Source organism: Pseudorca crassidens, chromosome 8, assembly GCF_039906515.1.
Source record: "Pseudorca crassidens isolate mPseCra1 chromosome 8, mPseCra1.hap1, whole genome shotgun sequence".
In the NCBI taxonomy this organism is placed as follows: Eukaryota; Metazoa; Chordata; class Mammalia; order Artiodactyla; family Delphinidae; genus Pseudorca; species Pseudorca crassidens.
In genome coordinates this window covers 95,531,143-95,558,351 of record NC_090303.1, presented here as the reverse complement: position 1 = coordinate 95,558,351, position 27,209 = coordinate 95,531,143, and the positions used below count along the sequence as shown (strand labels likewise).

The window sequence follows — 27,209 nt, the reverse complement described above, 5'->3', positions numbered from 1 at the left end:
CCGCCCCGGCGCCCGGCCTCCCCGGAGGACCGCCCCGCCCCGCCCCGGCCGCGCAGCCTCGCAAGGGAAATCCGCCCCCGGGACAGAGTCAGGTTGTTGGTCGGAGGGTGGGGGGCTACCCGAGGGCGGCCGTGGAGGGCGAGGGTGAGGGGCGTCCCCTGGGGAGCGCGCCGCTGTGGTGACCCGCTCACCTCGTGGTCACCGCCCTGCCCTGGGGTGGAGTGTGGGGCAAAGGGGCGTGGTTTGAGATGCACTTGCCTCTTGCTTAGCTGTGCACCTCTGGCAAGCCTGTTGACCTCTCTGAACCACAGTATCCTCGTCCCTCGTAAAAATAGGCATAAAAATACGGGATATATAATGATAACCCTACCTATAGACTTGTGAGGAGTGAAAGAGTTCCTATTCACGTTAGTTATTAGTGTTAGTTGGCAGTTACAAGAACTTTCTGGGACTGGGGCAGAGTAAGAAGTGCCCCAATGATACTTTTGTTTGTTTGTTTTGTTTTTAATTTCTCAAGAGTTTAGGACGATGTCTGGAATATATTTGGTAATCAATACATATTGTGAGTGAGTGAAGGAAAGGAGACCTTATTGCAACGATAATTGGAGGGATAATGGGAATGGTCTGCCCTACTTTTACCGGTAAGTATGTCATGTTGTCTTATACTGGGATTACATCTAATGCAAAGAAACAGAACTTTCTAAGTTCCATTTAATTTTATTAAAATTATTTTTAATATTACTAATTTTATGAATTTTAAAACATAATAAACATTTCACTTCTCATTTGTACGCTTTGGAAAAACAATCCTAGGCCTTCAGAATACAAGGACACAGTGGAAACCTTTACATAGAGTAAAACAAAGAAAATGGAATGAGAAATGAGGTTATCTTCACTCACTTTCACATTAAACTAATTTCTTGATGATCACTGAAACTAAAAAAATTATACCTTGTTTTCCTCCAGTAATACTGATATTAATTTAAAAGTATCCAAGAGCTAATTTAGCCCGGTAATAAGATTTTATTTTGAAAATACCTTTATATTTGGAAATAATTTTAGACTTACAGAAGAGTTGTAAAGGTAGTACAAAGAGTTTCTGCATATCCTTCAACCAGCTTCCCCTAATGTGAACATTTTACATAACCATGGTATAACATCAAAACTGAGAAATTAACACTTAAAAATTAACTAGATTACAGGCTTCATACTGCACCCGTCTTTACACTAATGACTTTTTCTGCTCCAGGAACCAGTTCAGGGTACCCCACAGCATTTAGATGTCATGTCTCTTTAGTCTCCTCTTTTTTTTTTTTTTTTTCAAGTTTTTATTTATTTATTTATTTTTGGCTGCTTTGGGTCTTCATTGCTGCACACGGGCTTTGTCTAGTTGCAGCAAGCGGGGTCTACTCTTCCTTGCGGTGTGTGTGTTTCTCATTGCGGTGGCTTCTCTTGTTGAGGGCCATGGGCTCTTAGGGGCGTGAGCTTCAGTAGTTGTGGCTCACGGGCTTCAGTAGTTGTGGCTCACGGGCTTCAGTAGTTGCGGCACACAGGCTCAGTAGCTTGGCGCATGGGCTTAGTTGCTCCTCGGCATGCGGGATCTTCCCGGACCAGTGATCTAACCCATGTCCCTGCGCTGGCAGGTGGATTCTTAACCACTGCGCCACCAGTCCTCTTATCTATGAAAGTGTTTTGGCCTTTTCTTGTGTTTCGTGATCTTGACACTTTTGAAAAGTATTGGGCAAGTATTTGGTAGAGTGTCCCTCAATTTGGGTTTGGTGTTTTCTCATGCCAAGGCTGGGGTTATGGATTTGGGGGAAGTATACCACAGAGGTGAAGTGCTCTTCTGCACTTGAGTCAGGGGGTTTCCAACATAAACATGATTCATTGTCAGTGATGTTAACTTTGATCACTTGGTCACTGTTGATCAGTATTTCCCTCCTTTCCGTGTTGTATTCTTTGGAAGGAAGTCACTAAGTGCAGCCCACTCTGGGGGGTGGGGTTAGGGGTTGGGTAGATTAAACCCACCTTCTGGAGGGAAGAACATCAAAGAATTTGTGGACATATGTTAAAACCATCGCAGTAATTAAGACATATTTTTGGGGGAGATACTTTGAGGCTTGCATAAGTCTTGTTCCTCAAACTTTCACCTACCGGCTTTATCATTTATCAGTAGAACTTGCCTGCAGCAATGATTACTGTGGTGTTCTAATCGAGATTTTCTATTTGCCTCATTTCTTCTACATTTATTAATTAGAATTCTTCCGAAAGGAGAATTGTCCCATTCACTCGTTCATTCATTTGATGATTCATTTATATCACTGTGGACTCATGGATATTTATTTTAAGAGTCATAGAATGGTAAACATGGATCTGAGTCTCTGTACCCTGCCTCATGCACCATTATTATTATGACTATTATGAATTAGATTGGGCCCTGTTGTGGGTAATATGGAGTGTGAACAACAACAAAAAATATGTACACTTCTGTGCAGAATGATCTGCACTTTGCTGAAAGGAGTGTCTTGGTACTGATTAGTTGGAACTAGAAATAGTGGTGTAAGTCAATGATTTAAGGTAGCTAAAGTAACTAATAGTACTTAGTAACAGAGGAACTAAACATGATGTACTTATCAAGCTTTGGAGGAGGGAGAGAAAGGGTAGCGTATGGAAACTAAATCCCAGCTTTCACACACAAGTCAGTGAAGTAGCCTGCGTTCAAAACACCGCTACAGCTTTAATCATGTGATTTCCAGTTACATATTTGATACCAGAAATGCTTTAAATAAGTTGCTTTTTAAAATCAGTAAAAGATGGATTATTAAATGGTAGGGGGCAACTGGTAATTTTAAACAAAATGTAACCGGGCCCATACCTCACACCTTACACAAGGAACATCTCTAGATGGATCAAATATTTAATGTTAGAGAAAGAAACCAATAAAGTACCTGAGGAACTTAAGGGAAAAAACCTTTAAAAAAAATTCTGGGAGTAGAAACAGCTTTGCTAACTAGTACCAAATACAGAAAGCCTTAGAAGAAAAGATTTATATATTCAATTACATAAAATTTTAAAAAAATCTGTTTGGCAAAATCCAGCAAGTCAAAAAATAACTGGGAAAAATATTTGGGTTCATTTCACAGTCAGAAAGGTAGTTATCCTAGTGTAGAAAGAGCTAAAACATCAATAAAGTAAAAGAACAGAAGCCCAGTGGAAAAGCAGGCAAATGATATGAACAGAACATTCACAGAAATGGACAAATAGATTGCTGTAAAACACAAACCTGCTTGTATACACTTACGAAAACTGTGAGCTAAAATTACATTATGATATGTTTTCATCTATCAAGTTGGCAGAGATCAAAAAGGGTTATGACTCAGGTAGTTGGCAGGAATCCATGGAAAATCATTGTCTTATGTAAGTGGTGGGAGTGTAAATCAGTACAACCTCTAAGCAGGGCAGTTTAGCAATATCTCTCTGTTTTAAAAATGCACACACCCTTTGACCTAGCAATTCCCTTTTTAAGAATTTATACTATAAACATGTTTACCTACATGATGTGCTATGAGGTTATTCCAGCGTTGTTTGTCATAACAAAAGATTGGAAAACTACCTAAAGCTTCACCCATGTGGGTCTAATTCAATACACCAATATTTATAATATTTTCAACTTTAAAAAGAATTTGGAAGCTCTTTATGTGTTAATATCGGATAATAGCCTGTATATTGAAAAGTGAAAGACAAGGTGTAAAACAGTGCAAATAATTTGCTATCTTTTTTTGCAGGGTTTAAATACTCTCTAAGTGTGTGGATATACACATACCCATATATGCTCATTGATACTGATAGATGGAGAGCTAAAAAACTGATAAAACCAGTTGCATTTGAGGAGGGAAGCTAGGTGACTGGGGGCAGGGCAGGAAGGAGACTTTTTGTTGTATATCATGTTTACTACTTTTTGATTTTTGATCCATGTGAGTATATTATCTACCCACTAAAGGAAGACAGGAAAGAAGGACAAAGAGAGGAAGGAAGGAAGAAAAATTAAAAAAGGAAGGAAGGAAGGTGCCTTTAGGAATTTGTACTGGCAGAAAGCGGGGGGAGGGGATTTCAAGGAGATTTACTTATATGATTTATTAGCTTTTGTATATTTTACTTTGATTTAAGGAAAATGTCAATTATGAAGGCCATGTGGCAACACATGTGACACAGTTTTAAGATATAATATTTTCCAAGATACAACTGAGTATTTACATCACTGGTTCTCAGCGCCTGACATTTTCCTAAGGAGATGCCAAGGGTGGTGTGGAATTCTGTGTGCTAGCTTCCACACATAAGAAACCATCCCAAAATGCAAGAGACTCAAGTTGACATTATTATGGTTCTAATCTTGGAATATGCTGTGCTATATTAAAAGAGGTAAACCTTGGCAAACCAGGTTTTTGTTTCTTGTGGTACGCGGGCCTCTCACTGCTGTGGCCCCTCCCGTTGCGGAGCACAGGCTCCGGACGCGCAGGCTCAGCGGCCATGGCTCACGGGCCCAGCCGCTCCGCGGCATGTGGGATCTTCCCGGACCGGGGCACGAACCCGTGTCCCCTGCATCGGCAGGCGGACTCTCAACCACTGCGCCACCAGGGATGCCCCAAACCAGGTATTTTAAATACGATTAATAACAAATTTAGTTGGAACATCTTGTAGCTCATCAGGACGTACCAGTGTGACAACATCGCAGCTGAGAACAGCTAATATATGCTGTCATTATACCCTTGTAAAATACGCACATATTGGACATAGGGACAAAACCAAAAAACAATGGAAAAAATGAAAATAGCTGTATTAGGGATTATACATAATTTTCTTAATTTCTAAGACTCCCTTTCAGGCTTTGATAATTTCTTTTTCTTCCCCCTTCTAAAACAGCTTTATTGAGGTACAACTGACATACGATAAACAGCACATATTTCACGTGTACACTTTGCTAAGTTTGACATATGCATACACCTGTGAAAGCATCACCACAATCAAGATGTGAACATACCCATCATACCCCGCATTTCCTGTGTCCCTTGGCAATAACCACACCCCAAACAACCAGTGACCTGCTTTCTGTCACTAGAGGTTAGTTTGCATGAATCTTTCTGTCACTGTTAGATTAGACTTTTATACATTAAAAATATTTATATTCCAAAATAAATTTTAGAAGCCAGAGCCATTGTTTCCAGTTGTCACGATTGGGAGGTTGATTCCTGGAGATTAGAGAGAAGGAGCTGTATTAGGGATTGATTTTATGATTGACACCTGTGGAAAGGAAGGGACAAGAAGGGGAGGAGAGAGATGCTGGGCTGTGATGCTGTCTTAACAAAGGCCTCAGCCAGCCCCCAAGGAATTCTGAAGCTGAGTTGGCCCTTCAGAGTTACCCCGAGTTGGGTGACTTGCTGGCCTGTTACCTGCCGCCCCCCTCCCGCAATAAACCTGGCATAGAATGTAAGCTGCCCTGGGAAGAGGGCTTGACCTTGGCTGAGGTGACTTCCCACCTACAGGCTGTCAGCTGGCAACACCCCACGAGATGGGGGTCATGTCTGAAAGGTGATCTGTGCAGAGCATCACAGCGCTCCTGATATAATAGTTCTGACATTTTGCCCATCCTGGGGACTTCTTTAAAAATATTATTATTAGAGCAACAAATGTCAAATCGTGGAAAGGGAAGGGGTGTTGAAATATTTTTAGAGATTTTTCTTAGAATTTGAGAGGACAGTCCTTAAATTCAAGTGTAAAAAACGATTCATTGGTTCATCGATTCACACTTTCATTCCGGTCGAGCAGGATTTCTCAACCTCAGCACTACTGACATTTTGGACTGGGTAATTCTTGCTGTGGGAGCTGTCCTGTGCATTGTAGGATGTTTAGCTGCATCCCTGGCCTCTACCCACTAGGTGGCAGTAGCATGCTCCAACCCCAGTTGTGACAAAATATATGCAAAGTGAAAGAAAACAGATGCAAAGGACTCCATATCATATGATTTCATTTATATGAAGTTTTCAGAGAAGACAGAAAGCAGATCATTGGTTTCTCCTGAGGCTGGGAGTAGGAGTGGGTATTGACTGAAAATTGGCACAGCGGAACTTTCTTTTTTAAAAAATTTTATTTATTTATTTATTTTTGGCTGCGTTGGGTCTTTGTTGCTGGCGCGGGCTTTCTCTAGTTGCGGCGAGCGGGGACTACTCTTTGTTGCGGTGCGCGGGCTTCTCATTGCGGTGGCTTCTCTTGTGGAGCACGGGCTCTTGGCGCGTGGACTTCAGTAGTTGTGGCGCACGGGCTTAGTTGCTCCGCAGCATGTGGGATCTTCCCGTGTCCCCTGCATTGGCAGGTGGATTCTTAACCACTGCGCCACCAGGGAAGTCCACAGCGGAACTCTCTGTGGTCATATAATTACTAGATGTCTTCTCAGGGTTTGAATCACCCCACTGCATGGATGGCCCACATTCTGTTTATCCATTCACCAGTTGATGGGCATTTGGATTATTCGCAGCTGTTTACCATTATGAACAACGCTGCCAGGATTATTTGCATACAAGTTTTCGTGTGAAAAAGTTTTTATTTCTCTTGGATAGATACCTGGCAGTGAAATTATTGGGTCTAACAATCAGTTTATGTTTAACTCTTTGAGAAACTGACAAACTGTCCGCCCAAATGGCTGTTCAGGTAGGTACTATTATCATCCTGGTCCCTGTTTTATTGATGGGGAAACTGAGGCATGAAGAGATTCAGAAACTTTCATAAAGTCATAAAGCCGATAAGAGGTGGAGGTGGGAATTGAACCTGTGGAATTTGGAGCTGGTCTCTGTGAACGTGACCCTAAACTTTGGTGGCCACTTCCTGGGTTGGAAACTGTTCTCAGTTTCAAAGAATGCACCTTGTGTTCTTTCCCTGACCAGATTTTGGTTTCAAAACTGCTAGAGAACATGTTATTCAGCTCTGTCCATGGGAATTGTGCCTGAAAGAATGTCTGTGATGTCCTTTTCCTTCTTTCCTTCCAAGGTCATTCCCTAAGCAAATTTCAGGCCAATCAAGTATTTCTGTCTTCGTGTTCCTTCCATGAGAAAAATGAACAAACCTAGCGAGTGTTTTGCAAATGGGATTTGTAAACTCTCCAGTGATCGAGTCCCTTTCTTGGACCAAGAAACACATCCTTAGGACAAAATAACATTCTAGCTACTGACTCAATGTGTGTGTCTGGTGGATTTTTTTTTTTTAATGCGGCAGCTGGTAGCCAACAGTACACGTGCCAATGATGGTGTGTGGGCCACCTTGCAGCCACTCACGGGCCAGTTGCTCAAAAGACCCTTTGCAGCTGACTGGTTACGCCTCCTGATTTCAAAGGCCAGCGCAGTCATCACTCCGTTCTGCTTCCAAGATTTGATATGATCACCACTGTCTGTTCCCTTCCTTTGCTGAAGACTGCAAAAGAATGCCACAGCCCTGCCCCCCTCCATGCTCTAAACAAACCAGGGAGGAGATGCATATTTAGGCCTTTAGGTTACTGTACACATGCTTGACAATATGCACTTTTAGGGATTGTTCTTAAAGAGATGTGAACTGCCTTGAGAGAGTGTTGATCACAGTTAAGGTTATGGTGAGGTTCCGCTGGGGTCTTTGAGCTCTAATAATATATTCTTAGGGATGGGTGTTTTCTAGGTGTCTTTACTCTGGGAATTTTACTTGCCAGAAATCATACAGGCTGGTAGGAGGCACAACTGTGATCCTAACTCAGGTGCCAAATCTTAAGCCCTAAACCATACTGCCCATCAAGACTCCTATCCTCCAGAATCCCTTTGTGAACCTGCAGGTTATGCTAAATGTCTCTCTTCTGGGTTCTTGTACTGCCCTGTGCATTCTGTTACCATGTCTTTGCCATAGTATATTGAAATTTTCAGCTTCTCCCATTGTATTGCAAGCTTCTGCAGGGAGGAAGACGTGTGTTGGTGTGTGCGTGTGGATGTGTGTGTGTGTTTTAACTTCAGGTACCAAGTTAAGTTAATCGTTCCCTTCAATTCATAGCTCACTATGATCATACATACAAGTCCCCACACTTTTTTTTTTTTTTTTTAACTTATTTTTGGCTGTGTTGGGCTTTGTTGCTGCGCGCGGGCTTTCTTTAGTTGCGGCAGGCAAGGTCTACTCTTTGTTGCGGTGCGCGGGATTCTCATTGCAGTGGCTTCTCTTGTTGCGGAGCACGGGCTCTAGGTGCGCGGGCTTCAGTAGTTGTGGCATGCGGGCTCAGTAGTTGTGGCTCGTGGGCTTAGTTGCTCCGCAGCATGTGGGATCTTCCCGGACCAGGGCTCAAACCCGTGTCCCCTGCATTGGCAGGCGGATTCTTAACCACTTTGCCGCCAGGGAAGTCCACACACTTGTTTTAATTTAATTTTCTCTTCCACTCTTGCTCCGCCACTCATATTATTATGGCTAATAACAACATCACCACTCAGTACTTGCTGACAGGCATGAAGTGTTTTTATTAACTCTGCTCATGAACCCCACTGAGTAGTTAGTTACTATTATTATCTCTTATTCTTCAGATGAAGCTGATTAAACACAGAGGTTGAGAGACTTGCCCAAGGTGACCGAGCAAGTAAGCAGCAGAGGCAGGATTTGAAGCTAAGTGGTCTGGCTCCAGAAGCCCTGTTCTGTGCTTTTCCCAGACGCGCTGCTGTGGGTGATGACATCCCACAGCTGTTCTACCGCTGTTCTGTGTGGGAGGTGTTTTCCACATGCGTAGGTGGTGTTGGGCTACAGATCTTTTTTTTGTTTGTTTGGCATACAGTTTATTTTGACCATGAAGATATGGAACAGTTCCATCACCGCCCGAAATACCTCCTGCTGCCCACCTGTGGGCTACAGATCTTGTTCGCGTCTTCCACTTGTCTCTACACCCTCTCCACGGTGCTGTTTGTCCCTCTAGCTCACTGAGTGTGACTGCTCCAATGCCATCCTGCACCGGGCACCCACTGTACCTTGCTGACCCGTCTCCTCTCTAGGGGTGCCTTCACCTCTGACCTCCACAAATCATGCTGTGAGGGCCATCCTTATCTCTGTCCCCCATGAACTTGTGCTGCAGTTTCTTTTTTGGAATGTACCCGGGAGTGAGTTTCTGAGTCAAAGCATGTGTGAATCTTTTATTTCACCAAGTCCTGACGGATTGCTCTCCAGAATGACGGTGCAATTTCACACCCCTTCCAGCAGCACCAAGCTTTCTTTTCTTCACATCCTTGCCAACATTTGGTAATTTTTGGCCATTCTGATGAACGTGAAGTAGTATATTATTGTTGTTTTAACTTGGATATTTCTGGTTACAGGTGAGGATGAGGACCTCTCCTGTTGTGCGTTTGAGTTTCCTCTGCCTCTGTGTGTGTGTGTGTGTGTTCCCCAGTTTTCCTTGTATAGTCTAGCTAGTGGTCTCCTATGTTGTGAATGTTTTCTCCCTGACTGTCATCTGTGCCTTTCATTGAATGGAACTCCAGCCAATTTTTGAGCTTTTGGGATTTTGCCATTCCTCACCCTTTAGTCACAAAATTATTCTGTATTTTCTTCTATTAATTTTAGCTTTCACATTTAGGTCTTTTATCCATTTGGATTTACCTTTGTATAAAGTAAGAGGAAGGGATCCAACTTTATTTTCTTCCAAACAGTGAGTCTCATTCATGGTACCACTTAATGAATGATCTATCCTCTGCCCACGTATATGTGGTTCACATGTTATCATATCTGAAGTTCCCGTGGATGAATGAGTCCATTTTTATGCTCATTTTCCTGTGTATTAGTCTCACTATAACTCAGTAGCATGCCTTCATACATGGTTGAGGTTACTATGCCTTACGATCTAGTAGATGCCTCTATTCTTCTATATAAGTTTTAGAAATAAGTTGTTGAGTTCATTTAAAAATTAATATTTTATTTCTGGGAAAATCTTGTAGATTTGTTGATAAGTAAGTTCCTTGCTTCTGTATGATTCTTATTTACCTTTATATCCTTACTGCTTGGCCTAGTACCTCACATATACAGTAGCTAAGTAAATATTTATAGAACTGAACTATTGTTCAATTGATTTAGGTCTCCTTGCTGGGCAGGGAAGCGAGTGATGTGGTAATGGACGTCATATTTGAAGCCATCTTGTTTTCTTTTGAGCAAGGGGAGAGAGATGAGGAGAGCAAATGGCAGGAAGTTGACCCCTCTGTAACAGGGACAACTGCGACTTTGGTTTGATTTCTTATAAGATTGAAAATATTAATAGCTTCTGCCTAGAGTTGTTTTTTTAATATAAATTTATTTATTTAAATAATTTATTTATTATTATTTTTGTATGCGTTGGGTCTTTGTTGCTGCGCATGGGCTTTCTCTAGTTGCGGAGAGCGGGGGCTGCTCTTCGTTTCAGTGCGCAGGCTTCTCATTGCAGTGGCTTCTCTTGTTGCGGAGCACGGGCTCTAGGCACTCGGGCTTCAGTACTTGTGGCTCGCGGGCTCTAGAGCGCAGGCTCAGTAGTTGTGGCGCACGGGATTAGTTGCTCCGCGGCATGTGGGATTTTCCCGGACCAGGGCTCGAACCCGTGTCCCCTGCGTTGGCAGGCGGATTCTTAACCACTGCACCACCGGGGAAGTCTTGCCTAGAGTTTTAGAGGTGGCTACACTCAAGGGTCAATAGCTGGGTTCCTAATGGATTTTCAGAGGAAAATATGAAGCTTAAACTGGGAGATGAAAGGGGAACATTTTTGTCAGTTCATTCCTATGATTGAATTAATGACTTGTTTCGTATCGAATTGCGAATACCTCTGCGGAAAGGGTTTTTGCTACAGAAATGAGGAGGGTGCCATCTAGTGGCAATACATTTATACAACACCATTTGATTTTCAGTCCCAAGTAATAACGGGAAATGCGTTACTGTACAGTGGCTGCAGTATGTTAGGCACTATTCTAAGAATTTTGCACGTTACGACAGTAACCCCATGAGACAGACATGTTATTATCCTTATTTTAAAGATGAAGTAACTGAGGCTCAGAGGAGTTAGGCACCTTGCCCAACGTCACAGAGGTACTACTGTGTTAATATCTGGACTGTGTAGCTCTGGAATCAGTAGGTACAATCTTTCTGCTATTTTTCCCGAGAGGAAGAGGGAGTGCAGGGCTGTAATTGGCTCCTACCGCCAAGAGGGCGTAGATGGTGTGCATCTCTTCCCCGTGATCCATCCACTGACATCTCCTTGGTAGTTCAAAGTCCATCATGGTGGGAGAATTTACCCAATGGAAATCAGAAAATTCTACACATTAGGGATTTCTTTCTTTTTCTTTTCCTTCCTTCCCTCCTCCCTCCCTCCCTCCTTCCCTCCCCTCCTTCCTTCCTTCTTCTCTCTCCTTTTCTTTCTTCCTTCCTTCCTTTTTCTTTCTTTCTTTCCTTCCTTCCTTCCTTCTTTCTTTCTTTCTTTCTTTCCTTCTTTCTTTCTCTCTTTTTCTTTCTTTCTTCCTTTCTTTCCTTTCTTTCTTTCCTTCTTTCTTTCTTTCTTTCTTTCCTTCTTTCTTTCTCTCTTTTTCTTTCTTCCTTCCTTCCTTCCTTTCTTTCTTTCTTTCTTTCTCTCTCTCTCTCTCTTTCTTTCTTTCTTTTTTTCTTTCTTTCTTCTTTCTTTCTTTCTGTCTTTTCTTTCCTTCTTTCTTCTCCCGAGAACCAATTTGCCTACACACCCTAGGTGAAAATGTCTGAGAAGGCACACGTTGCAGCACTAAGCTTTCTTTGAGAAAGCTGGAAGAGAGATTTGGAAAGTAATTAAAACCTAGTTTGGCGGGGGCAGGGGGGGATAAAGAGATCTTAAGACTTTTCTTCTTGATTTTTTATATGAGAACAGAAACGGGTAGTTTATGACTAACGTAGAACTCCTTCAAATGAAGACAGACATATTGAAGAGTAATGTGAAATTGTTCAACTGCTTTATGAGAAGGGAAAACAGAATAGTTGCAGGGTCTGTGTTGCATCACAAATGGCCAAAGAGACAGAGGAGTCAGGAAGAACAAGCAGAACCATTTTTAGAGGAACTTAAGCTAAATACAGCGGGGCCTACTTGACCATTGTTGAAACAGGCAAAGTAGAATTGGAAGAGCTAAAATTCAGAGAACACACGTGTGGCGATCTGAAGGCAAACAGATCACAGACTGAGGATGTTCACGGCGTTTAGGGGAAGTGACACAACGTTGCTACAGTTTTCGACTTTAGAACCCACAGAATCCTTTGGGCTAAAGCTACTAGAAATATTTGAATCATAGAATAACCCTACTCAAAACTTTCAATAGATGGGGCTTCCCTGGTGGCGCAGTGGTTGAGAGTCCGCCTGCCGATGCACGGGACACGGGTTCGTGCCCCGGTCCGGGAAGATCCCACATGCCGCGGAGCGGCTGGGCCCGTGACCCATGGCCGCTGAGCCTGCGCGTCCGGAGCCTGTGCTCCGCAACGGGAGAGGCCACAGCAGTGAGAGGCCCGCGTACCACACACACACACACAAAAAACAAAACTTTCAATAGATGGTACTGACAAAATGTTGATAGTACTTGAGGCTTAATACATAGAGGATCCTCGTATATTTCTTATCTTTTCTGTATGTTCGAAATTTTCCATAATTAAAATTTAAAAAGATAACCAAGCCCTTGTAAGCGATTATATTCCGTAGAGTGAATGAAATAAAGCATCAAGATCTGTCAGAAAAAGTAGGCCTGAGATGCAGTTTGCAGGGCTTTGCGTGCCAATCTGAAGATCTGTGGGTAACGGGAACCCATTGGAGGATTTTAAGAAGGTGGCATGTATGTGTATATGCAAAGTTCAAGTGTGTTCATATCTGCTTGTAAAGGAAGGGCACTGGAGAGAATAGCATGACTGCAGTTGGAAGGTAACACTTGAAATCTGAATATCGCCTCAGTCATTTGGGTGATGCTATAGGGTGACCAACTGTTCTGGTTTGCCCGGATCCGAACGTTGTTCTGAGATGTGGAAATTTCAGTTTTGAAATCTGGATGGCTGGTCGCTTTAGCGTTGGCAGCAGATGAAGTGTACAAATTGTGAGTGACTTCTGTGTTTGAAAGGTGTTGATGGATAAGGAAACAGGAGAAAAAACAGGCAGCTGAACAGATTCTGAAGCCAAGAATAGAGCGTTTTAAAAGGGGTTGGGGGCTTCCCTGGTGGCGCAGTGGTTGAGAATCTGCCTGCTAATGCAGGGACACGGGTTCGAGCCCTGGTCTGGGAGGATCCCACATGCCGCGGAGCAACTAGCCCCATGAGCCACAACTACTGAGCCTGTGCGTCTGGACCTGTGCTCCGCAACAAGAGAGGCCGCGATAGTGAGAGGCCTGTGCACTGCAATGAAGAGTGGCCCCCGCTTGCCACAACTAGAGAAAGCCCTCGCACAGAAATGAAGACCCAATGCAGCCAAAAATAAATAAATAAATAACTTTAAAAATAAATAAATAAATAAATACTCCTGTTCTCTGTTTAAAAACAAACAAACAAACAAAAAGTCATCTACCACAATGTTCATGGAAGCTCTATTTACAATAGCCAGGACATGGAAGCAACCTAAGTGTCCATCGACAGATGAATGGATGAAGAAGATGTGGCACATATATACAATGGAATATTACTCAGCCATAAAAAGAAATGAAATTGAGTTATTTGTAGTGAGGTGGATGGACCTAGAGTCTGTCATACAGAGTGAAGTAAGTCAGAAAGAGAAAAACAAATACTGGATGCTAACACACATATATGGAATCTAAAAAAAAAAAAACCGTACTGATGAATCTAGTGGCAGGCCAGGAATAAAGACACAGACGTAGAGAATGGACTTGAGGACACGGGGGTGAGGGGGGAAGGCGAAGCTGGGACAAAGTGAGAGTGTAGCATTGACATATATGCACTACCAAATGTAAAATAGATAGCTAGTCGGAAGCAGCTGCATAGCACAGGGAGATCAGCTCGCTGCTTTGTGACCACCTAAACAGGTGGGATAGGGAGGGTGGGAGGGAGATGCAAGAGGGAGGGGATATGGGGATATACGTATACATATAGCTGATTCACTTTGTTGTACAGCAGAAACTGACACAACATTGTAAAGCAATTATACTCCAGTAAAGATATAAAAAAAAATTAAAGGGTTGTGCTTTGGGGATTGCAAAGATGTGGACAAAACCTGGAGAAATTATAAGTGGCAAAAATATTCGGAAAGTTGCAATGTTCAAAACATTGCAAAAACTGTCATGATAAGTGTCTCTGGTTTACGGTGAAGATAAGTGGGGTTTGATGGTAGGTTTTGATGCCCCCTTGGGTTGGAGAAAGTACCAAGTGCAGGGTTGGTAAACTGTGGTTTGGGGGTCAAATCTGACCCACCACCTGTTTTTGTAGAGCTTATGAGCTGAGAATGCTTTTTGCATGTTTAAATGGTTGAAAAAAGTCAAGAGAATATTTCATGATGTGAAAATTATATGAAATTCACATTTCAGTGCCAGTGAATAAAATGTTGTTGGAGGACAGCCAGACCCATTCACTTACATGTTGCCTCTGGTGGCTTTTGTGCTACCGTAGAAGAGTTGAGTACTTGTGACAGGGACTGCATGTGGCCCACAGAGCTTAAAATAGTTACTGTATGGCCCGCAACCGAAAGTTTGCTGACCCCTGACCTAGTGCCCTGCTTTGTTCAAAATAGGGACTTGAATAATTGCCGGGGGGGCTATAAAGCCTGGAGTCTTTCTGATGTTGTCCGGAGTGGGTGCAGGAGCGGAATACTTCAGGGCACCCCCTCTCCCTCCCTTCCTCCCCGCTGGAGTGACTGAGCTGCTGCAGATTGAACTGTGTTTTTCCGGAGCCCCTGGTATGGGCCTAGCCCTTTCTGTGCATCTGGCCCAACCTGGGCGCTGGCTTTTCACATCTGACCTGCTCTGAATGTCCTCATTCTAGACACCTACCTCTCAACCTCACATCCCTTACCTTCAGACTATAAATGGCTAACGTTTATTGAGAGCTTACTCTGGACCAGACAGTGTTTTATCTCACTCATTTCTTAGGGTGAGATAGACAATCCTAGGAGGTAGGTATTATTATTGTTATTCCCATTTTACAGATACAGAAACTGAGGTTCAGAGACATGCACTAACATGCCTGCGTCACACACCAGTAAGTAGCAGAGCCAGGACCCCAAGCTTAAGTCATCTGGACTCTGGGGACTGCAGAGCAGCAGGGCGAGGGGTGTGGGTGGGGAGTGGGGCGCAGCTGCCGCCCACATGAGATTTTTCCATTCATGTTCCACCTTGGAATTCTTTTCTCAGGTCCCCTCTCACTGCTGCTGCCACACCGAACCAAACCCAGCCCAGGGGATTATTGATTCCTTTTCTCCTTGAACTGTCTTCAGAACCACTTTTCTCTTATTTTCTCCTGATGCAGCTGAGAGAGGGCAGAACATTCTCTAAACACTTTACTGAAAACAATGAGGAAGACCAAACGAGAGATAAACCAGAAACTTAAAAAAAAGTCCATTTCCCCCTCAGTGAGGCTGGTTGACAGGCTAGCTTTGCAGACACAGAGCACCTCTGCCATACTGCACCCCAAACTGTGAAGGGTCCCACCCAGAAAGTTCCTCTGGAAAGCTCTGGGAAGATGTTCTGTTTGGTTGCTTGCTTGCAGGGATAATCCCCAGAGGCTTCTCCCAACGAGACCGGCCAAGTTTGTCTTCCGTGCTCAGCACCTTCACACCTTCCCTTTCCCAGTACCTGCTGCTCTGTTCTCCACCCCTCACTGCTGTGCTGCTGTCTTCTGCCTGGGCCTGCCCTGTGTGGGCCACCTGAGCTGTGTCCCAGGCTCCAGAATGCTTCCGTCTTCCTTCCACTGATAGAAACGTCTAACTGCCTGTAACCTGTGACCTCCCCGCAGAGGACCCCAGAGATGGGCATTTCCCCCCATCTTTCACCTCTCCTGTAGAAGGCACTGCCTTCCGGTCTAGAGGAGGGGTCCAGAGAGCTCCCCCAGCCTTCACACGTTGGGGACTGGCCCCCCAGCTTGTTTATCCCTTCCTCTTCCCACAAACCCATGTTACTGAGTGTGGAAGAAATTTCCATTCCTCCACCTTCCTCTAAGGAGTCCGCTTCTCTCCAGATGGATGAGGGAAACAGGAGCTGGGTGGAAGGCTCCCTCCCCCTCAGCGTCTCTTCCTTTCCTGCCCCGATGGCTTCAGATTTCTGCCCTTGGTTTCTGTCCTCTCTCAACTCAAGACTTGTAACTGGTTGATTGAACTTATGGTGTCTTGTCTCTTATTCAATAGATGCTTAGGAGCCCAAAAATAAAATAATGTAGATGTTGGCCTATAAGATAAAACTTGATCACTGGTGGACTAACGCTGTCCAACATTAGGCAGTACAAGACAAAACACAACTGTGGGCCAGATTTTGCTTTATGTTTCCAAATGGTAAGAGACAAAGTGAGAAGAAAGGAAAGGGAGAACAAAGTGAAAAGAGAGAATAATGAAAGAGAATTCCAGCGGAATTCTCTCCCAGTAAAGCAGGAACCACAGTGGAATTTAGCAGACACTGAGGCACTAGAAGGGGAAGATGGTGCTGGATTGTGGGAAGATCTGGTGCCTCTCAAATCCCTGCCCTTGGCTTGACCCCAGCTGCTAGTTCAGTTCTCATTTGCAAGGACTCAGCCAGGTCTGAGACACCTGGCCCTGCACTGGGCCTTCCAGACTGGACTTCCACGGCAGCCAATATCCCCTTAGCTGCTGCACGTGGTGGATGATGTCTGGGATGAATTTGCGGGTAAAGAAATCCTTCACACTAACTTTCAACATCTCTCAGGGGACAAGGGTGTTGTGTAGAGTTTGCAAAGTGGATCCCTTAGGAATTCTGTTTTCTGTCCAACCAATTCAAAGACAGGGTATTGTGGCCCATTCTGGAAGTTTAGGTGTGTTTTACAGAAAGAAAGGAAAAAAAAAAGGGGGGGGAGGGAAGGAGGAGTGGAGAGAACTTAATCTGGTTAAAGTAGGGCAACATACAGTATTGATGAGGATGTTATCATCCTTAAAGCCCTTGTTAGCTCTCTGCTGCCTTTGGCTTTTGCAAACAATGAGATAATATTTCTTTATAATCACGGAGAGAGATTATACAGTTTATTTTCTTGGCAGGGTTCATATTAATGACATGATGACTTTAAATCAATTTTCTGTTTTTCAGTGGGTATGGATGTATGTAGTATTTGGAAAAAATGTATATTTCTCTATTCTTTAGGAATTGAAATGAAACCTCAAAATCAGATTTGTTTTGCTATAACAGTTATGCCAACCTTAAATAGTCCTAAATAGGTATCACTTAGGAAACCTATCAAAAGAGCGTGTTTTCATAAACATTTTTCTTTACAGCTGAGTAAGTCCCAAGTTGTCTGAACTATAAAGGGACGAATGTGAGAGAGGGAGAGAGAGAGAGAGAGAGAGAGAGAGTGTGTGTGTGTGTGTGTGTGTGATTTTTTTGCCATTTAAGAGGTGAGGGACTCTCTGAAATATGTGCTTGAGGACCCAGGAACTCAGAATTTAGTCTTTGCTAGTGACCTTACAACCAGTTACAAGCCCCTTAAGCTTGATATGATCAGCAGCCTTCTTTTCAGTTACCTCCGTAATTCTGATTTTAAAAATACCAAATACAAGAAAACCCAATCTCCTAACTTGTAGTTCCAAGATGTCTGGGAGGTGGGGTGTCTCACTTTGTGACCAGCCTTCTGAGGCCTTGCTGACGTTCTCATTCTGGAGAGTGACAATGAACAGTAAGGAGTGTTTCCTTGTCAAGCAACCCCTCCCAGGTACCCTGACCCACCCCCCTGGTTACCCAGAGGTGACCCAGAACTGGAAAAGCCCGAGGCACGGGTGTCACGTACATTGTCACAAACCCAGGAGTGAAGCAAAAGAGACTATTCGCTGGTCTGGTCTCTTTCTCTCTATTTTCTGCTTCTCGCACATGTCACTCTTGTTACTTTGTTCTCCCTTCCCTTTCTTCTCACTTGGTCTCTTATCATTTGGAAACCTAAAGCAAAATCTGGCCAGCCGTTGTGTTTTGTCTTGTACTGCCTAATGTTGGACAGCATTAGTCCACCAGTGATCAATTTTTATCTTATAGGCTAACATCTAAATTTAGGAGATTGCATATATGTACACACAAAAGTCTGTCTTCTCTTGAAAAATTAGAAGATTTGGCAATATTGGGTCTGCGTGGTGAATTGTTTGAAGTAGAATAGTGGCTGCCCATTTAAAACAGGTATGTATGACTTTTCAGTGTTATAGTATCCACCAATTCCTCTTGACCCTGAGGCCTCGTGCCCGTGTGCTTGCCCTATTATAATTGTTATCATATAAATGGAAGGCTGATAAAATGGATTTCCCTAATCGCACATTAATTTTATTTCAAATTAAGTGAGAGATTTATTTTTATTATAAAATTGTATTATTAAATCATATTTGTTTAAAAATAGCACCAGACAAAGCAATATACTGCCAAGTTAAGAAAGCATTGTTTAGAGACATGAAAATTCATGCAAAATTCAACACAAAGACTGGTACAAGAATGACTTTATTCATAATCGCCAGAGACAGAAAACAAGGTTCTTTGACAAATTCCGCATCTTCAGTAAGAGAGTCATGTTACTTATGTTACTTCTACTAATAGAGGAGAATGGCATTGGTCAGCAGCTTTCATGTATGACAAAGCAGTGAATTCACCTTTCTTATTTTGTCCCAAGTTATACAAGTTTGTAATAAATAACATCTCCCCAAATTTCTTGCCCATAATTATTGATTTCCATTGATTTGGTAGCATCTTCTATTGGTGTTCATTCACGTTTATCTCTGATTTTTTTTTTTTTTTTTTTTTGCAGAGCACAGGCTCCGGACGCGCAGGCGCAGCGGCCATGGCTCACGGGCCCAGCCGCTCCGCGGCACGTGGGATCCTCTCCGACCGGGGCACGAACCCGTTTGCCCTGCATTGGCAGGTGAACTCTCAACCACTGCGCCACCAGGGAAGCCCTATCTCTGATTTTAAGAGGTGAAAGCATAGGGGGCGTGTGGGCAGGCACCGTATTTATAGGGATGGGGGGCCGGTTTATTTTTTGATCCTTTCTCATTTGGGGAGCTAGAATGGAGGCACCTGTATTTTGGGGAGACTCTCATGGCGGAACCAAACATCAAAGGTTTGAAATTCTTAGCTATTAAGTTCAAAAACTTTGGTCCAGGTGTAGGATAGAACAGATTTGGAAGAATATGTGATTGGGGAACCATTTTCCTTTCACTTCTATCTCAAGCACCACCATGCAGACTAGAAAATGCTTTTCCAAGTTAGGGAGGAATGAGAGAAGTGGGAGGGAAGAGTTGGAGAGGGTAAGCATCTCTCTGAAAGGGGCCCTACGTCTTGGCCCATCACTCATGGCTGCGTGGAGGTGTCAGTGGCAGAGGGGGCTTTGCGAGCTCGCTCCCGAGTCTCCCACAGCCCATCCACCCTTGGGAGAATCCCTGTATCTTCCTTGTGTTCGCAAAAAGGGTTTGGAAATTTGCTGATGGAGTTAGTAGATTCCAAGGGGGTCTGGTGGTGGGTCATACCAAGGAGGCTTTGCCAGCTTGGGTTCTGATGAAGCCAGTGCAAGGACAGAGGAACATCCACCTCCTGCCCCCTCCAAGTCTCTGTTTGATCCCCAAACACAGATACCTCACCTCCGGGAGGATAGGAAGGAGGACTCCTAAGAAAATCTTGTAATCCTAGGGTTCAAGCCTACTATGACTGAGAAAACACTAAAGAATAATTGGTTTAGGGAGCAGTGTCAACTCAGTGAGGGGGATAAACATGAACAAGATTTCCCCTTCGGTCATAGCGCTCAGCTCTGTGCTGTTGAATCTATTCCCATCCTGTTGTCGAACCCAAGTTCACGTGCCCGATGCACAGTGAGCCCAAACTGAAACAGAGTTTGGAGCAGAGAAAGGTTTATTAGTAGAGGAGGTGCCAACTCCTCAAGTCCAACCGGTTGGCTGGCTGGGGTGCGAGGTTTATTTTTTTGTTTATTTTTTTTGCGGTACTCGGGCCTCTCACTGTTGTAGCCTCTCCCGTTGCGGAGCACAGGCTCCGGACGCGCAGGCTCAGCGGCCATGGGTCACTGGCCCAGCCGCTCCGCGGCATGTGGGATCCTCGCGGACCGGGCATGAACCTGTGTCCCCTGCATCGGCAGGCGGACTCTCAACCACTGTGCCACCAGGGAAGCCCTGGGGTGCGAGGTTTTTAAAGGCAAAAGAGGTAAAGGGGAGGGGGTCTTTGTGATCTCACCTTCCCGATAAGGCCTCCGTTGCAGACTTCCTGGCACTGTCACGTGCCTCGGGGTGTCCTTGGTGACTGTAATTGATCTGTGAGCGCCTGCAAAGCAAACTAGTAAATCATGGCCTTGTGATCCCTTAACTTCTTTCCAGGAGAGAGAAAAAGCCTCGGCTGAAGCATTTTATTATTTACTCAGAGCTTTTGTGGTGGTTCAGAAGCTTCATTTCTTAATTAGCCCTCCTGGTGTCATCAATTTTAAGTTCACTTGGGGCAGCTGGTTGAAGCCACAGGACATTATCTCCACAGTTTGGGGTCATAAATCAAGGCATTAGTTTAAGCTAACCATCATGGAAAAGATTTTGTTGGGCTTGCTTTTCCTTTTTTTCTGCATTCCCTCACTTCCCTAGTTGTAACTGTTTGAATCTGCGCTTTGGAACTCAAGGAAAGGTCTAGGAGTCTAAAACCTTTTTCTACAAACAAGAGACAGGAGACATGGAAAGGTTTTTGTACCCGGTGGGACCCCACAGGGTCCTGCTCGGTTTCAATCCCGTAGTGATATCTTGGGCAGGTTGCATCTTTCCTAGTCTTTTTTGGTTATTACTACTCAATCCAAGTTAGTGTCATATTTGGTTTAAACCTTACCTTCTCCCTTTGTCCCAAGCACAGTTTGAGCTGAGACCCATCTGCTTGGGTTGGATGGGAAGGGGGTAGGCTCTGAGACACCGGTCTCTCCTTCCTCTTCCTCCAGGGTGCTGGTGTGGAGGGGGGCGCGGAGGATGTCTCATTATCTTACTGGCTGCTGTGGTAAATGTACTGTCTTGCGGGTGCTGCTTCCCCTACACCATCTGGCCATGGTGCTTCTGGGGGCCAGGCATCCCTGTACTGGCTATCTCCTGAGGAGCACAAGTGAGTTCCTTGAGAGGGCTTTGTGGCACTGTCCAGCGTACTGCCCATGACTCATGTCACCCTCCTTTTCTTTCCCTCCCCTCCCCTTTTTTTTTTTTTTTTTTTTTTTTTGCGTTATGTGGGCCTCTCACTGTCGTGGCCTCTCTCGTTGCGGAGCACAGGCTCCGGACGCGCAGGCTCAGCAGCCATGGCTCACGGGCCCAGCTGCTCCGCGGCATGTGGGATCTTCCTGGACCAGGGCACGAACCCGTGTCCCCTGCATCGGCAGGTGGACTCTCAACCACTGCGCCACCAGGGAAGCCCCCCTCCCCTTTTTAAAAGTATGACCAAGGTGGACAGTTGCTGTTGGGATCCTGGCTGGTTACAGTACGGCTGGCATTTCCTCATTTTGGTAAACTTTCAGGGTAAGTACGTAACCTTAGTTCTTGGCTGCTTTCTTTAATCTGTCCTTCTTAACCCTGTCTACATACCACAATTGCCTGAATTACCTGAAGGGCTTCAAAAAAAAAAAAAATCCACACCCAGGTCTCCCACCCTCAAAAATTCTAAGCCATCGATCTGGAGAAAATCTAAGCATTGGTATCTCCAAAGCTCCCCATTGCAAGTCTGATTTGGAGCAGGGGGTGGTTGAGAATGACTACAGGTAAAGGGTACTTTCCTGTGTGGTTTATAGTGTGGGCTCTAGGGTCAATTCTGGGGCAACAGGAACCAAGCCACCCAACATCTTCGTGGAAGTGACTGACTGACTTCCTGGAGGAAACTAAGAGGACAATTCTCCCACCAGGTAGAGGGATACCAGATCCAGAGGTTGAAAATTATAATATTTTTAAAAATTGAGATTTGAGCTTGTGAAAATCACTTCTACTACATAATGTTAGGAAAGCAAAGATATTTCTCATATCTCTGTGAAAAGGAGGAAAAAGAAGATAAGCCTAGAGGGTCAAATGTTCTTTATGAACTGAAAACCATTCCTATGTGCTTATCTGGCAAAGGATATGGGGACGAAAAAATATTGCTTGGATTTTAGTAAACAAAGAGTGTTGCCTGCCATTACAGTAAACAATGAATTATGCCCACCATCGAGCCGTCAGTCACTGTTGCCACCCCACTGTGTGCCCTGAGAGGAAATTCAGGATGGTGAAAAAAACTATCTGGCCCTAGATATTTAAGATGCTTATCAAAGGAATAATTTCAATGGACCCAGTCTTTTGCATCTTCCCATATGTAGAAAAGCACTAAAATCATTAACCTGACATGTCTGTTTTTTTGTGATTAGCAGTAATCTTTTGATGTTCAGCTACATGTTTTTTTGTTTTTTGTTTTTCCCCAGCAAAAACTATATATCCTGGCTCTTCCCTTACCTCTTTGGAACAGTTCCTCAGAGCTATATGAGAGGCTGTCTCCCAGTCCATAGTCCTCAGTAATGTCCCTGAATAAAACATAACTCTTTAGGTTGTACCTTTTGTTTTTTCTTAGTTGACAAATGTAATTAAAGAAAACAGCCTAGATGCCCTATGAAATAAACCACTGTAAGAACAAAGACCAGGGATGTGGAAGCGATGTGATCAAAGCCTAATGCGCTCCCAAGAGAACTGAAGTGTCAGCAAGGTTTGTGCTGGTTGTTCATAAAATAAGCAGTTATGTGTTTAAGGGGAAAATCTGCCTGGGACATCAAAGTCTTCACAGACCGCAAGTTGTAACAGAGTATCTTTTGAATGTAGCGGAAATTGTGTGTCCTGAAAAGACGGAAGCCCGGGCAAATGTAAGCATAACTGGAAATGCTGTTGTTCAATGTCCTGGACATATGGCTAGGAAACGAAAAGATAAATTGTGTGAAAAGTTTTAAACATTGTGACGTTTGCTATTACAGCTGATGAGGTTACATATTTAGTAGTATTTAGATGTAATAATTAGCTCTATTTATTCACTCTGGGTTTGAGGGTTTTTTTTTAATTAATTAATTAAAAAATTTTTATTTTTGGCTGCGTTGGGTCTTTGTTGCTGCGCGCGGACTTTCTCTAGTTGCGGTGTCCCCTGCATTGGCAGGCGGATTCTTAACCACTGCACCACCAGGGAAGCCCCAAGGGTTTGAGAATTTTTTTTTTTTTTTTTGCAGTACGAGGGCCTCTCACTGTTGTGGCCTCTCCCATTGCGGAGCACAGGCTCCGGACGCGCAGGCTCAGCGGCCATGGCTCACGGGCCCAGCCGCTCCACGGCATGTGGGATCTTCCCGGACCGGGGCACGAACCCATGTCCCCTGCATCGGCAGGCGGACTCTCAACCACTGCGCCACCAGGGAAGCCCTGAGAATTTTTATGATTGAAAATATTTTGGACAGCATGCCCATGACAGGCACAATACAAGGAAGTGAGTAAGAAATTCATTCTTGTAACAGAGGAAACTTTCAAACAATTTTATGTAGATGATGTTCCTGGGATAGATGATGCTCATATTGGACTTGCCATTAAATGTAAGTTTCATGTCGTAAGTTACATGAGGACACAGCTTTTACATCTACTCATTTGCATCATTCAGCAGAAATTGCTTTCTGCTGGAAGTTAAAAATGGAATACATCACAGACACAGAGCTCACCACCTGTAAGCTGGATCTCCTCCTAGGGTTTGGACCACAGAGTGTCCCAGGTGCTGTTTGATGAACTGGACACATAACACAGCAGTCTCCTCACGGCAGGTAGGTTGAGAGGCTTAGTCATGGCTGAAGCTAAGAAGTATTATTGAACTGTTGAAACAAACTCATTCACATCATCTGAGGAAAAAGAAAAATCTTTGCTTATGTTAAGCAGCAAAGATTGTTGTCACATACTTGGCCCTTTGGGTTGACAGATACTTTGAATATTTCCTACAAAGCCATCCACAGTAGTTATACAGCATGATGGAGACAGTTATCTGACACAGTGTTACCTGGTCCTCTTTTCCGTGCTAGAATTAGTTTCTCGAACTGTAACTGATGGCCTGAATTCCGTGATGGATACACTGACAACTGACTTTCCAAAGTGGTTTATTGATCTCAAACTCTGGAAATAACCTCCCACTGCTCTGTGCTCCTTTATCAATTCTTACCTATAATGTGGAAGATGGTCCATGGTGTCATACAGGATGGAAAATTTAGTACAGTGACACTAGAAAGTCAGACTCCTGCAAATACCTTAGCAATTGTGCAGAGACTTTTGGAAAATCTTTGAAAATGCCTACGTTTTTCAACAGCTCTTTTCCAATGTCAAACATCACTTCTAGTCAAGACTACCTGTCAAGGCTGAATTCTGAGTTCATATCAAACTTAAAACAAGATTTAGCAATGAAATATTGCTGCCAAAGAAAAAGTTGCAGATTTCTGGTTCCAAAATAAAAGTCAACAAATTGTGAAAGAAAATATTGGAAGTAAAATATTCCAATTTTTATCTTGGTTTTTATTTATTTATTTATGGCTGTGTTGGGTCTTCGTTGCTGTGTGTGGGCTTTCTCTAGTTGCGGCGAGCAGGGGCTACCCTTTGTTGAGGTGCGCAGCCTTCTTCATTGTGGTGGCTTCTCTTGTTGCAGAGCACGGGCTCTAAGCGCATGGGCTTCAGTAGTTGTAGCACGTCGGATCAGTAGTTGTGGCTCACGGGCTCAGTAGTTGTGGTGCACAGGCTTAGTTGCTCCGCGGCATGTGGGATCTTCCCCAGCCAGGGCTCGAACCGGTGTCCCCTGCCTTGGCAGGCAGATTCTTAACCACTGTGCCACCAGGGAAACCCTTTTATCTTGATTTTTTTTTTCAATCTTGAATTTGAGATACAATTGTCAGTATCACACATGCACATATTATGTGGTTTGGTTGCAGTCATAGTTCAGAAAAATACAGTTTGATTATTTTCCTGGCACTTGGTTTGTTTTTCTTACCCGGAAAATAGACCTTTATGTCCCTGGCTTCTGTAGTCCCTGGAGTTTTCAATGATCTCTTCAATTCACCTCTTGTGCAGGCAATGAATTATGTGGCTCTAAAGCTTAGCTAACAGTTTTCACCATAAGATGAAGTCAATGAATCCTTCTTGGAAAATCAAGCAATTACTTAATTCTTCCACTAGTGGGCGGGCACGCTCTTTCTTTCTAAATAGGAGCCTCAGGAAAGTCTTTTTTTAACATCTTTATTGGAGTATAATTGCTTTACAATGGTGTGTTAGTTTCTGCTTTATAACAAAGTGAATCAGTTATACATATACATATGTTCCCATATCTCTTCCCTCTCGCGTCTCCCTCCCTCCCACCCTCCCTATCCCACCCCTCTAGGTGGTCACAAAGCACCGAGCTGATCTCCCTGTGCTATGTGGCTGCTTCCCACTAGCTATCTATTTGACGTTTGGTAGTGTATATATGTCCATGACACTCTCTCACTTCATCCCAGCTTACCCTTCCCCCTCCCCATATCCTCAAGTCCATTCTCTAGTAGGTCTGTGTCTTTATTCCCGTCTTGCCCCTAGGTTCTTCATGACCTTTTTTTTTTTTCCTTAGATTGCATATGTTAGCATATGGTATTTGTTTTTCTCTTTCTGACTTACTTCACTCTGTATGACTCTATAGATGGAGAGATATACCATGTTCTTGGATTGGAAGAATCAACATTGTGAAAATGACTCTACTACCCAAAGCAATCTACAGATTCAATGCAATCCCTATCAAACTACCACTGGCATTTTTCACAGAACTAGAACAAAAAATTTCACAATTTGTGTGGAAACACAAAAGACCCCGAATAGCCAAAGCAATCTTGAGAACGAAAAACGGAGCTGGAGGAATTAGGCTTCTGTACTTCAGACTATACTACAAAGCTACAGTAATGAAGACAGTATGGTACTGGCACAAAAACAGAAATATAGATCAATGGAACAGGATAGAAAGCCCAGAGATAAACCCACGCACATATGGTCACCTTATCTTTGATAAAGGAGGCAAGAATATACAGTGGAGAAAAGACAGCCTTTTCAATAAGTGGTGCTGGGAAAACTGGACAGCTACATGTAAAAGTATGAAACTAGAACACTCCCTAACACCATACACAAAAATAAACTCAAAATGGATTAAAGACCTAAATGTAAGGCCAAACACTATAAAACTCTTAGAGGAAAACATAGGCAGAACACTCTATGACATAAATCACAGCAAGATCCTTTTTGACCCACCTCCTAGAGAAATGGAAATAGAAACAAAAATAAACAAAGGGGACCTAATGAAACTTAAAAGCTTTTGCACAGCAAAGGAAACCATAAACAAGACCAAAAGACAACCCTCAGAATGGGAGAAAATATTTCCAAATGAAACAACTGACAAAGGATTAATCTCCAAAATTTACAAGCAGCTCATGCAGCTCAATATCAAAAAAACAAACAACCCAATCCAAAAATGGGCAGAAGACCTAAATAGACATTTCTCCAAAGAAGATACTCAGGAAAGTCTTTGAGAACCTTTTCTATTTTAGGCGGTTGGCCAAGAGTTTTATCTACTCACTTTTAGGGAGAGCTCTGAATCTTTATACTCATGGTCAGAAATACTTCAGAAAGCTTTTATAAGAAAATTCATATTGTCTCTCCTTTTTTTTTTTTTAAATATGAGATTTTGTTGTTGTTGTGTTTTTTTTCGTTTTGTTTTGGCTACATCGTGCAGCATGTGCGATCTTAGTTCCCAGACCAGGGATCAAACCTGTGCCACCTGCAATGGAAGCATGGAGTCTTAACCACTGGACCATCAGAAAAGTCCCTATATTGTCTCTTAATAGTGTATCTTTTAATTATCATGTTGGTTAATGTTTATTTTTGAAAGACATATTGCAAATAAAAACTATATTCCTTAAATAGACTAACTTTAGGTGACTACAGAGGCTGTTTCTGAAGAATTCAAAACATCAGAATACTAGAATACCAGTAAACACTGTGCTTGACCTGAGAGCTGGTTTAGTACATCGAG

General features: G+C 43.4%; 1 long non-coding RNA gene across 3 annotated transcripts; it reads left to right on the top strand.

Annotated features, from left to right (window-relative positions):
* The first annotated feature begins 11 nt into the window (after window positions 1-11).
* On the top strand, window positions 12-27,209 carry LOC137229405 (uncharacterized). Of its 3 annotated transcripts, XR_010945668.1 has the most exons (8): window positions 12-92; window positions 518-641; window positions 18,174-18,311; window positions 18,928-19,094; window positions 21,576-21,658; window positions 22,731-23,621; window positions 23,790-23,946; window positions 25,830-27,209. It is a non-coding gene; the product is annotated as an uncharacterized lncRNA (long non-coding RNA). The 3 variants fall into 3 exon arrangements; XR_010945666.1 differs by having other exon boundaries at window positions 22,731-23,946; XR_010945667.1 differs by lacking the exon at window positions 18,174-18,311 and having other exon boundaries at window positions 22,731-23,946.